This window comes from Erythrolamprus reginae, chromosome 3 (assembly GCF_031021105.1).
Source record: "Erythrolamprus reginae isolate rEryReg1 chromosome 3, rEryReg1.hap1, whole genome shotgun sequence".
NCBI lineage: Eukaryota > Metazoa > Chordata > Lepidosauria > Squamata > Dipsadidae > Erythrolamprus > Erythrolamprus reginae.
The window spans coordinates 207136828-207149723 of NC_091952.1; the positions used below are offsets into that span (position 1 = coordinate 207136828).

A 12896-nucleotide genomic window follows, 5' to 3' on the forward strand; every position below is an offset into this window, starting at 1 on the left:
TGAAAGCCTAGACTAGAGGTCTTCAAACTTGGCAACTTTAAAGACTCGTGGACTTCAGCTCCCAGAATTCTCCAGCTGGAATTCTCAGCTGGATAATTCTGGGAGTTGAAGTCCAAAAGTCTTAAAAGTTGCCAAGTTTTTTTGGGGGGACGACCCCTGTTCTACACGTATTGAACAAGCTTCGCTATGTTTCAAATCCTCAGCCGCGGCTGCCATTTTAATTTTTAAAATATTTTGACCATATTCTAATGACGCCCCTGATGACAAGATAAGGACCTATCGCGTTATGGAACCATGATCCAAAAGGAACTCGACTCCGCCTCCCGGGAAAGAAACGGTCAAATGGGTTCGAGCGTCCGGCATTTCGGCCAATAGAGGGAACAAAACAGAAAGTAGGGCGGAGCTCCACGAACGCTGCGCCCCTCCTTTAAGTCCCCCACCCAGCCAGGCTCTCGGTTGGCGAAACACGTGCGGGGTTCTGCTCATTTCCCGCCACAGCAGTCACGTGGGCACCGCTCTCCATTTCTGGCAGCCCCGGGGCCCCTCCCCGTCCACCTCTATACTAGGCAGGAGCAGGGCTGTAATCCTTGAGCTGCCGTCCCCTGAGGGCACCCTGCCTCCTGTCACCCGCTTCCTGCTCATCCCGCGGTGACACTCACCGGCCAACGATTGGCTTTTGCCGCTTGTATTTGTAGGCTCGGCCTTTTCATTCCCTTCTTTCGGCTGCCCGCCTTGCGTACCGTTGTCGGGAGTTCGTTATTCCTGTCTCCATGACAACAACGGCCGCACGCTTCGAAGAAGCTTGTGGAAAGCACCCGGAGCAACGCGCCTCTTCTCACCCGCCGCCGCCGTTAGCACGAAGCGCAGCCTTGAAGGGGCGGCGGGAGGCATGGCAAACGCTCCTTGCCGCTTCTCTGCTGGAAGCGATCGTGGACCAGGAAGGGCGGGGGGGGGAGTGTTTCCTAACGCTCTCACTCGGCGAAGTTTTAAAAGAAAGGTGTGCTTTCGGGTTTTCATAATTTAAATAGCTTCTACCGACTATAGGGGCGAGTACAAGTGCACTAGAGTGCCTTCCTTCCCCTATCCTATTGCTCTCCTATATCTCCTATACCTTTCTTCTATTCCTATATCTCTTCTTCTATTCCTTCATTGATATGTTCTATTACTATATCTTCTTTTCTATTATTTCTTAGATATATTTTACTATGAGTATCTCCTCTATAACCTTCATCATGTTTTTTACTATGTGTATATATATAAAACTCTCATTGTGTATTGGACAAAATAAATAAATAAATAAAACTATAAGGGGCGTGCATAAGTGCACCAGCCTGCTTCCCCTGTCCTAATGTTTCTTTTTTACTAGTATCATGTATATGAATATTATTATATTTGTGTATACTACAATATGTACTTGACAAAACAAACAAATAAATAATTATCGTTGATTTTTTTAAAAATCAGCCCCCAACTTTTTAAAAAATGTACATTTTATAATATAAGACAATCTTATCAATATAAGACGCCCAGAGTCCTTGGAGAATTGAGCGGCATATAAATTAGATTAAATAAACAAACCTTCTTCAACTTGGTTCCAAATACGTTGGAACTAGAATTCTTAGAATCCAGTGTTCACATGACTACGGGTATATACATTTCATTAGGGGCATACTTTTATGCCAAGATGTACAGTATATATACATCCAAGACGGACTACATAGAATAACTGGGTAAGTGATTTAATTATTACCAGGTGATTAGAATAATTCGGTAATTATTAAGCAATAACTCCCTCAGTGCTGTTAAACTATTTCCTAAATCTGCACTACTATTTATCTTCTCATTGTTCCCATTGCCCGTCTCCTCCCACAAATTATTGTGAGTGTAACTTTGTTGCTTGTATCCTTATGATTTATTTTGACTGCTTCCTATTGATTTGATTGCTTATGTGTACCCGCACTATCATTAAGTGTTGTACCTTAAGATTCTTGATGAACTTTTCTGTTATGTATATTGAGACCATGTGCATCAAGATAAATTCTTTGTGTGTCCAATCACACCAGCCAAAAAATTTATATTCTATAAAAAATAGCTACAGACATCTTTTTTTTGCAACTTCCTCAGCAATTTCTGACCAAGGTTTGTCAAAAAGCAGTGTTGCAACATGGCGAATGTACAAGGAATTATTAAGCCTAATTATAGTAATTAAAATTTAGATACAGCCTTATCTAAACAAGAAATTTTAAAATCCTGTCTTAGTCAATGTTACATTACCACATTCACTGTCCCTATTCCATGGATAAGGCTAAGATAAGGCTTAGGTAAAAGAAATAATCCTGGTCAAATTCTCCCCTGCTCCAAACAATCAAAGCTCTTTTTCTGTCTATAAAGCAACTGGGCTTATTACCTCACATGAAATAAAGATTAAAAAGTAAAAAAGAGAAAATAATCATTGCAAACTATTTCCCTTCGCCATCCTTCATAAATCTCAAATCCTCAAAATCTTGCTGCCTGATAGAGCCACTTTTAGAAATTATGGTTTTATATTTATAGATCACAATAGTGCATGATTCTTTAAAAAAATCTTAACAAATTGTTAATAAACTATTTAATCAAAATTAAACTTAATATGATTTCTGTATTTATTACTATATAGCATAGTACTAATGTTTATAGTTTATAGAAAAAAATAAAACTTTGACTTGTTGCAAGTGTATAAAATTCCTACATATGCACCTACTCACCTCCCACCCACCCACATGTACATTATTTATACCCTCATACATATATTCACACAAACTTTATAAGAACTACAATCCCATTATCTCCCTTTCAGTTCTAAAAAGCTTTCTTCACTCCAACCTGTTCCTCAAATAACCATACCAGCTGTAAGAATGTGGTAAATTTAGCTGCTGCCAGGTAATTTCCAATAATCATAACAAATTATATAGGACAGAAGCACAGTCCATTTTCATTACAACAGCTGCCATCTACTCAAGCTATTTTGCACATACATGATCGGTTACTTAACTACTCATTCTCAGGTACAGAAAAATTGGCCCAAAGGCATATGCAGCCTACTAGAATGCTGTGCAAAATTTAAAATTACATGAAATTGCTAAACCACTGAAATTCTTATTGGCTCAACAGAGGGTATACAATAAGATTTTCTATTTTGAGACACCTATTGAAATAACTCAGCAGAATAGTTTTCAGTAATCTGATAGCAAACATAGTCTCTTAAAAGGAGTGCAATAAATCCGAAATAAATAAAGTAATAATAGTAATAATTATTAATAATTATATAATTATATTTATATGCCACCCCTCTGAAGACTCAGAGTACATTGTATCGTTAATATTCTTTCTAAAAAGAATATTCCACTGTAGAAAAAGAAAAGTGTGACATTTACACTAGGAAAATATCTATAATAACCTACATCTGGCATTTGGATTCCATAAATTTGCATTTATCATGTTCCATTTTTTATGTTATATGAGTATCATATGTTGTTATAATCTGCTCTTTATCAAGAGAGAAACAGATATTTCCATTTAGGATCCACACATATCTAAATGAAGCAGAGCTAAATAAAAAACTCATGTACAATAGTGCTTCTCGATAGAAAACCTGTATAATTTTATTTATTAATACTTCATATTTCTTAACTGACTATCTTCCTTGAAGAGGGGCTCTGGGGAGTGTACAATATAATCAATAAAATTAAATGTTGATATGTTCTATAATATTTTCCAGTTACAGTTATTCTATGATGCTTCCTACTACCAATCTGGATCAATTAGGTATCGATAAATAATAAAACAGCTTGTAAAAATGTTCCAGGAAAAAACAGACTTGTTACAGATAATATTAATAAAATTTCAAATGTCAATCTATTTTCTTTTCCCAGATACAAGATAGTAATGATACAATCAAAATGTGTTTTTCATGTCCTACTTAGAGATTATTGAATTTTATTACATTCTATATGATATATTTTCTCAATTTCCTATAAGTATTGTTTTGCAAATGTCAAAACCCAAAACCTCCTGCCTTATCTGGAAGTCTATGATTGTTCAGCTGTGACAGATGTAATATTCATGGCCCCCAGGCCTGCCGGCAAAGCCAGGTCTCACAGCTTTTCGGAAGGCCAATAGAGTAGGAGCATTGGAGGGTAGTTGGTTCCATAGGGATCATATAATCATTGCCCATGCCATCATAGACAATATGTACCCTGCATTACTAGAAAAGTATGGTTTTACCATGTTGAGCACAAGATCCTTGAAATATTCTATGTACTGAAATTATACTGAGAATAAATTATAGTGCCTAATATATTATCACCCTAATCATTAGAGCAGTATCTAATAAATAATTTATAGAAGTGACTGGCATTTTTAATGGAGAATTACCAGACAAAAAAGCCTAAGTATTCCTACGGAGAGGGGCAGCATACAAATCTAATTAATAATAATAATAATAATAATAATAATAATAATTTAACTTTTGAAAATATCCTTGTCAAATTCAGAGTAGCTAGGAAGAAAATGGATTCAGTAGCCTTTCCTGTATGTGACACTCAACCATATTTAAAAAAAAAAATATTTTATCTTTAATTTTTTTATAAATACAAGATATCCAGCAAACCTGGAAATCGGAATTATCAGGGAATTTGTGAAAAAAAAATTGGAATAAATCAGGGGGAAAAAACAAACTATTAAAATGTTTTAAAGTTAGGGGGGAAATCATGTAAACTCCCCCCCCCCCAAGATCGTGCTGCCTGACAGAGTCAAGCAAAAACGAGTAACAGCAACTTGCCTCTTCAACATGGCAACAACTTGCCTCTTCAGTTACTGATATTTCTCCACAGCTTAGCCATTTGGTATGGCACCACGCCTTAACTAGATCGCAAGATATGGGGAAATGTCAGGAAAATATCAGGGAATTTCAAAATGCTTTCCCCCTGGACACCCTGAAATAAGACAGCAAATATGTCTAATACTTCTTCCTCTTCCTATTTTCCCCATAACAGCAACCCTGTAAGATGTGAATTGGGCTGAAAGTGATTGGTTCAAAGTCATTCAACCGGCTTTCATGCCTAAGGCACAACTAGAACTCACAATCTCCTGCTTTCTAGTCTGCCTTAACCATTAGACCAAAGTGTTACATTTTAGTACCCAATAGATGACTACATGTTTTATTATAATTATAATAAAATTATATATAGTGCAATTATATTGCACAATTATATATAGTGCAAAATCACATTCTGCAGACTTTAAATATTTGCATTAACTGAAGAACAAATTCTTGCAGATTTTCACACGGCAAAATATAATTTAGCACCCAATAAATTAAAGACAGTAGTAAGACAGAAATCTAATTTTCAGTTACAGCTCTAATCCAATATTTAATCCTATTTGTCATCTAATGGACATTTCATCTTTTGTCCACTGAATCAAAGTTTATTGATAGCCTTGTGCTTAAAACCTATTCCAAAATGGTTAATGCATGTAATATTACCACAATTTTTATCCTCCTGGGGAATGAAGGAAAGTTAAGGACTTATCAGTATAATGGGCATGTCACTGATACATATATAGTTATTGCAACACATACTTGACTATTGATTTTCTGTTCTCTTAATGTTTATTCTAAATTTAATAATTATGATAATAATCTGTATTTACCATTAACTTTCAAGTTTCAATTGTTTTACCTTCTCTGATGTTATAAAGAGCATTTGCAAGCCTTATCCTAGACCCAGAGCACCTTAGTAGTTCAAGGAAATCTTAGAATATGAATGTCAAAATCTGTGACCAGCCTATGTGAAATTGAACCTCTTCAACTATGTCAGTACTCCATGAGTTTTTGAAATATGCTGTTAGTACAGATCAGCTCAGTGATCTTGGAACATTTCGATGAAAACAGATAGACAACATGCTGTGCCTATATGTGTGGTGGGTTTAAGCAGTGCATCCATATTTCAGATATATAATCTTAAAAATCATAAATGAACGTGAGCAGTAAGCAGAATAAGGTTATAAAAATTGTATCAGTATAATACAGATTTTGTACGATCATGAAAAATATTCCATTTTCTAATATTTTTCAAGATGATTGTTTTTCCTAGTACTGTACATCAAATACTTGTTTATGTTGCAAACATGTTATAAATATCTTTCATCGAGAGTTAAGGAATATTATATCTATTATAGGACCAGAACAATTAATAAATGGTCATTGACACAAAAGCAACGACTGACTGACAAGCTTAAAATTAGATGAAAATATCAAAGCTGGAGGGGATACCATTTTTTCCAGTTGAACCAGTCCCTACTTTGTTGCTACTGCCCAGTATCTCTTTAGAATAATTTTCCCAATCTAGGAAATCTCCACAAGTGTGAACTTCAGCTTTTTCAGAATGACTATGTTAGCTAAGGAATTCTGCGATTCATTAGAGAAAACAGGAAATTTCTGGATAATTTAGGAGGATGTCTGCAAATTAATACAGAAATTATTCTGTAGAAAGGGAGGTCTGGCAGCATAAGACGCAATGAATGTCCCTAGAACTAAGCAATCAATTTCAGATCCTATTCTGAGAAAATGACTTCCAGACTTTCAATGTTCGCCTAGCATTTTAAGGATGGAATGGGGAGAAACCTGGGCTGCTACAAGAGTAAGACATCCAATAGTGCGCCAAAGAGAAAAGGATGTGGATGGGTGATTTGCTGCTGAAAGGAACAGAATCAGCTATCTTCACACCAGGCACAATATGAAGAAAAGTGTATTGCCTCCCATATGCTAAGGTTAAGGATTAAGAGAGAGACAGTTTGTCACTTGGAAAGATTAGGAATGTGTTTGAAAGATAATTTCCTGACGTCATTTGGCAAACTTTAAATTAAATCTGGAGGTAGAGAGAGAACCACACTCAATACATACTGGTGAACTCTAAGGAAATAAACCTTACAATGAAGTGATAAAAAGGGCAAAATGCTGAGAATCTGCATAAGGTACAGCAGAACAAAGCTTCAACTGCCACAAACAAGAGGGAGTGAAGCTATTCTCCAAAGCACCTGAACGTAGGACAAGCAGCAATGGGTGAAAACTAATCAAGGAAAGAAGCAATTTAGAACTAGGAGAAATTTTCTTACAGAACAATTAATCACTGGAACAACTTGCCTCCAGAAGTTGTGAATGTTCCAACACTGGAAGTTTTAAAGATGTTGGATAACCATTTGTTTGAAGTGGTTTAGGGTTTCCTGCCTAAGCAGAGGGTTGGACTAGAATACCTCCAAGGTCCCTTCCAACTTTTATTATAAATTGTTTCTTCTACCCTCAAAATGATGCTATAAGATGCTGCACACTAGAATAACTTGACACAAGGCCATTTTCCCCCAAATGCCTTCACTCTACTAAACAACTAATTACCACAACTGTCAATAGCTGCCCTGAGGCCTAGGAGAAAGGCAGCATAGAAATCTGATTCAATCAACCAACCAACCAATCAATCACTATTATTCAAGAGCTGGGGTAGTGCAGCAGGTAGAGTGCTGTACTGCAGGCCACTGAAGCTGACTAGATCTGTAGGTCCGTGGTTCAAATCTCATCACTGGCTCAAGGCTGACTCAACCTTCTATCCTTCCGAGGTGGGTAAAATGAGGACCTGGATTGTGGGGGCAATACGCTGGCTCTGTTAAAAAGTGCTATTGCTAACATGTTGTAAGCCACCCTGAGTCTAAGGAGAAGGGTGGCATAAAAATCATATAAATAAAATAAAAATAAATTCTCAACCTAGAGTGTCAGCTGGTGGGCCTACAGGGGAGGGCCTTCTCTGTGGCTACCCCGGATCTCTGGAACCAATTACCTCCAGAGGTCAGGACTGTCCGCACCCTATTTACCTTCCAAAAAGCTATTAATACCTGACTTTTCCAGCAGGCCCAGGATCATTGATCTTGCTGTTGTAATCGGCAGGATCCAGCCATGGAATGATATGTACAGGTTTAGATTGTTTTAATGTTTTGGATATTTTTAGTATTTTATTCTGCTGTTAAGTCCCCCGGAGTCCTTTGGGAATTGGGTGGCATATAAATTTAATAAAATAATAATAATAACCTTTCTGTCTCCTCCCACTTATGACTACAACCATGTTGCTTGTATCTTTACAATTTATATTGTTTCCTAGTATGATTTGATTGCTTATTAGTAACTTATGATTATCACTAAGAATTGTATCTTATGATTCGTGATGAATGTATTTTATTTTTCTTCATGTACATTGAGAGCATATGCACCAAAGACAAATTCCTTGTCTGCCCAATCACACTTGGCCAATAAAGAATTGTATTCTAAAAAATTAGCAATGAACCATACTCAGTATTGAGAAAAAGAAAAGTATGAGTAAGAAATTTAAAATGTCACATTGATTTTGTTCAGGAAAGCATTGACAGGTTTTCAAATTTTTATTATTGTGCCCTACAAAAATACCATTCCTGAAATCCTAGCCCTGCCTTTTTCTTGATCTTGCCAATCTTGAAGAGTGGATATAGTGTATCTTTTATTTCTGAACTGCAATACACTATTCAAAAACATAATATCTTCAGAAGATTAACTTGCACCTCCACATCCTTCAATCAAGAAAATGTTTGCCTTTGAAATGTAAATAGTGCAGCCATGAAATTTGTTCTCTGGAATTATTTTTCAGTTTCTCTTGTCACATTGTGAATCATATTGAAGCAATAAAGTAGAAGAAAGATACAACACTTTGAAGATAACAATATAAATTAACATAGTTAAATGTAAAGGTCAACCTCTATTTATAATATCAATTCAAATATGAGTAATCTCCAATGTAACAAATTGGTTATAGTATAAAAATAATTTTAAATATTAAAAATAAGCCACATTTCTGAGTTTTAAGAAGTGTCAAGTGGATTTTATTATGCACCAGGGGGTCAAGAAAAGTGTGATTGAAATTACATGACTATCTTAAATATAGGCTGAGTTGGCCAAATGGCATGTGATCTCAACCAGCATAAGATAAATGGCATTATGCTATTCTTGACAAATGGAAATGTTTTTAGGACAATCTGATTGCCATAAAAATGTATGTGCTCAATCTGTTTTACTAGCATTCAGCCAAGTCTATAATACTTTTATTACATCAGGTATATTGTTGGAAGGATGTACCGTATATCTAGAAGTAAATCTGCATACCGGTAATTGCTAAATCAGTAAATGTTCTCTGTCAAATATATGTGCATATTTTGCTAATACAGTTGTGGCAAAATATACTGCTCAAAAAAATAAAGGGAACACTCAAATAATCTGAATAAATGAAATATTCTCATTGAATACTTTGCTCTGTACAGAGTTGAATGTGCACAACAGCATGTGAAATTGATTATCAATGTGTTGCTTCCTAAGAGGACAGTTTGATTTACTTGGAGTTAAAATGTATTCTTTAAGTATTCCCTTTATTTATTTTTTTGAGCAGTGTATAAACTATGAAACATATTTCCCCCCTCTGGTTGTTTTTAATAATTATGAGTTAGCACAAATAATGATGGCATTATTGCTGAAAAATCCAGAAAAAATCATTCTGAAATACAAATGAGTGGACAAGACACAGCCAGGAGCTGTGAAAGTAGTATTCTTTTTAATGGATGTGAACATTTTCTCACCTCTATTGCCCAACAGTTTTTTAAATTAGTGAATGTAACCTAATGACCAATTGTCTGAATGATTAACCTATACAACCTACAGCTCACAAACCTTTATTACCTACTGTATACTTTCTTACAAAATATCTTAGTTTCTTCTTAACATTTTGTAATCTCAAAATTTTAAAGAAAAGAACTATATAATGGAAACAATGAATGTCAGGTCATGCTTCCTACTTTTAAAAGTACCATTATTGCTGATATAAATGGTTATCGATAAATACATTGAAGTAATAGTTTTAAAATACTTCATTGAAGTTATGTTCATCACTTTTGTGTAGTACCTATAAACAATAAGCCCTATTAGAATTTAAACCATAAAATACAAAATATGCAAAACAGATATATTAAAAACAATTGTAAAATAAAAATCATTTAAAAGAAAAACTATGCAGGTACTAAATACATTAGTTGTGTTACAGTGATAAGATATAACCACAAATATTTCTTACTTTGGTTCTGATACACTAATTTACTATATAATATTCCTGAATTAATGGTTTATGAAGGTGGTTGAACTGTCAGATTCAAAAATTTCTCTGTTATCACATACTATTTTCTTCACAAAGAACCTCATATGGCTTCAACTACAATTTATTGTTATATTTAAACTAAAGCTCAGATTAATATCAGTTGGAAACCTCAGAAGATTTATACTCCAAATTAGTCTATTTGTACATATTTTGCACAAATATAATTCTGTGCACAATAGTTATGCAATTATCACAAAAGATTATGAAAAAAGAAAGCAGCAATATTATCAGCAGTAGGAATATACAGTATAAGGAAATCCACAAATATTAAGCCCATGAATTTCTTTTCATACCAATAGGAATGACATTCTAATTTATTTTATTATGTTCTTTGATATCTCAAGTAATGTTACAGTTGTATGCTACCTAAAGCAACCATAATATCAGTCGTGCAATTATGTTATCTCTAAAATAATGTAATATTGAATTCATTAACTAGATTGCTTAACCAATTAATATTTAGAATACTGATTGAACAAAGAATGCTGAATGTAATTCTGTCTCTTGTACAAATTCACAGCCTCAAGGGACCTTGATCTGGTCCACAGTCATAAATGTCACCTTGCCCCTCCATACAAGGGAGCCATAGCAGACAGAAGACATGAAATCACAGTGCCCCAGTTCACTTGTCAGATTCCCATAATTGCCAAATATCATTATTCTGGATTTCTATTGTGGATTTTGTTAAAATCTACATAACTCCATAGCATTACTACTGCTGCTACTATTACTTTAATAATCATTACATTGCTTTCATAGTTTACTTTCTCTTGAGAGCTCAAAGAATCATATATGGGTTCTGTATCCCTTCCGCCCACTATATTACCAAACAGCAAACTTATATTGGACGAGACAGAAAAACAGTGCTTGGCTCATGCTTACCTAACCATCTCTAAGCTGAATAAATCTACTCAGGGCTTTCTCTGATCCTGGCCCAAGATAGAAGCTGCTATGCTATTTTAATTTCTAACTAGACCACTGGTTCTCAACCTGGGGGTCGGGACCCCTTTGGGGGTCGAATGACCTTTTCAAAAGACAAATTTCCCATGGTGTTAGGAACTAAAACTTCTATTCTGGCGCCTTGCAACATATATTTACAATCCGACCAATCAGGTGTTTACAGTAGGGGTGTCTCTCTGACCTTCCTGCCAATCAGCTCAAAGCTCTGTTGGGAGAATTGGCACTAGACTTATGGTTGGGGGTCACCACAACATGAGGAACTGTATAAAGGGGTCACGGCATTAGAAAGGCTGAGAACCACTGAACTAGACCATGCAACAATGTTAAAAAAGGACAAAATATTTTGAATCTAAAATGCTCCCAAGTTAACACATGCAAAAATCTAAGTTTTCTTTGTTAAATGAGATAAGACTTGGCTGATATCTCAATTCACAATGGCCAGGCTCTTTATGCAAGGCTACAGTGAACCTTCAGAATTCATTGGGACCTTAGACGGGTAACAGCGGAAGAGCTGGTAAGCGCCTCAGTGCTGGAGTGGTTAGAGTGCAGTGCTGCAAATTACTTCTACTGATCACGGGCTGCCAGCAGTTTAGCAGATCGAATCTCAGTAGGCTCAAGCTTGACTCAGCCTTCCAAGGTCGGTAAAATGTGAGGAGCCAGATTATTGGGGGCAATATGCACACCCTCTGTAAACCGCTTACAAAGGGCTGTAAAGCACTGTGAAGCGATATACTGTATAAGTCTAAATGCTATTGCTATAAAGGTTACAGCGCTTGGTAAGGAGGAGCAAGTAGCAACTGGAAAAGGCTGCAGGCGCGAGAAACACACTCAAATCGTCCAAGATTCAACTCACTCTAAAAGGGGGGTGGGGGAGTTTGGGGCGCTTGTAACTCATCGCAAATATCTCGAGAGAAGGGAAGATATAACCTGTGCCCATGTTCATTTATGTCTCTGTTCATCGAAACGGAAGGGTCAGTCCTTCCGTAGTATATATGAGTATATAGAACAAGATGCTCAAAAAAAAAATAAAGGGAACACTTAAACAACACAATATAACTCCAAGTAAATCAAACTTCTGTGAAATCAAACTGTCCGCTCAGGAAGCAACACTGATTGCCAATCAATTTCGCATGCTGTTGTGCACATTCAACTTTGCACAGAACAAAGTATTCAATGAGAATATTTCATTCATTCGGATCTAGGTGTTATTTGAGTGTTCCCTTTATTTTTTTGAGCAGTACAGTATAGAAAGATAGCAGTCTAACCCAGTTTTCCCCAACTTTGGCAACTTGAAGATATTTGGACTTCAACTCCCAGAATTCCCCAGCCAGCGAATGCTGGCTGGGGAATTCTGGGAGTTAAAGTCCAGGTGTCTTCAAATTGCCAAGGTTGGGAAACACTGGTCTAACCCATCGCTTCCGAGAGCCGTTTTGGTTCGAGAGCCCCGCACCTGGTTACGGGAGACCAAAAAACTGGAGAAAACCCAGCAGGCGGCGGCGTGGGTGGAGGGCGGCTTCCCCCCGACACGCCCCCTCCTTTCGGCGTTTGGCGCCTGAGGGAGTTAAGACTGGGAGGGGGTGAACAGGTGAGGGGGGGGTCAGACCTGGCTTACCCGGCTGCCCTGGGTTTGCTGGAAACGAATACGACGGAAGAGCACCCGACATCTCTTGTTGAGGGGGA

At 36.5% G+C, this 12896-nt stretch overlaps 1 protein-coding gene across 6 annotated transcripts in view; it reads right to left on the bottom strand.

Annotated features, from left to right (window-relative positions):
* The window catches only part of CCDC178 (coiled-coil domain containing 178), a 166339-nt gene that overhangs the window by 152192 nt on the left and 1251 nt on the right, over window positions 1-12896 (bottom strand). For 3 of the 6 annotated variants that reach the window (XM_070747711.1, XM_070747712.1, XM_070747708.1), the window contains exon 1: window positions 660-770. The exons of the other annotated variants lie outside the window; for them this stretch is intronic. The gene's annotated coding sequence lies outside the window, so the exon portion shown is untranslated. Of the gene's footprint in view, window positions 1-659; window positions 771-12896 lie in introns of those variants that run through there. 6 annotated transcript variants of the gene reach the window in all.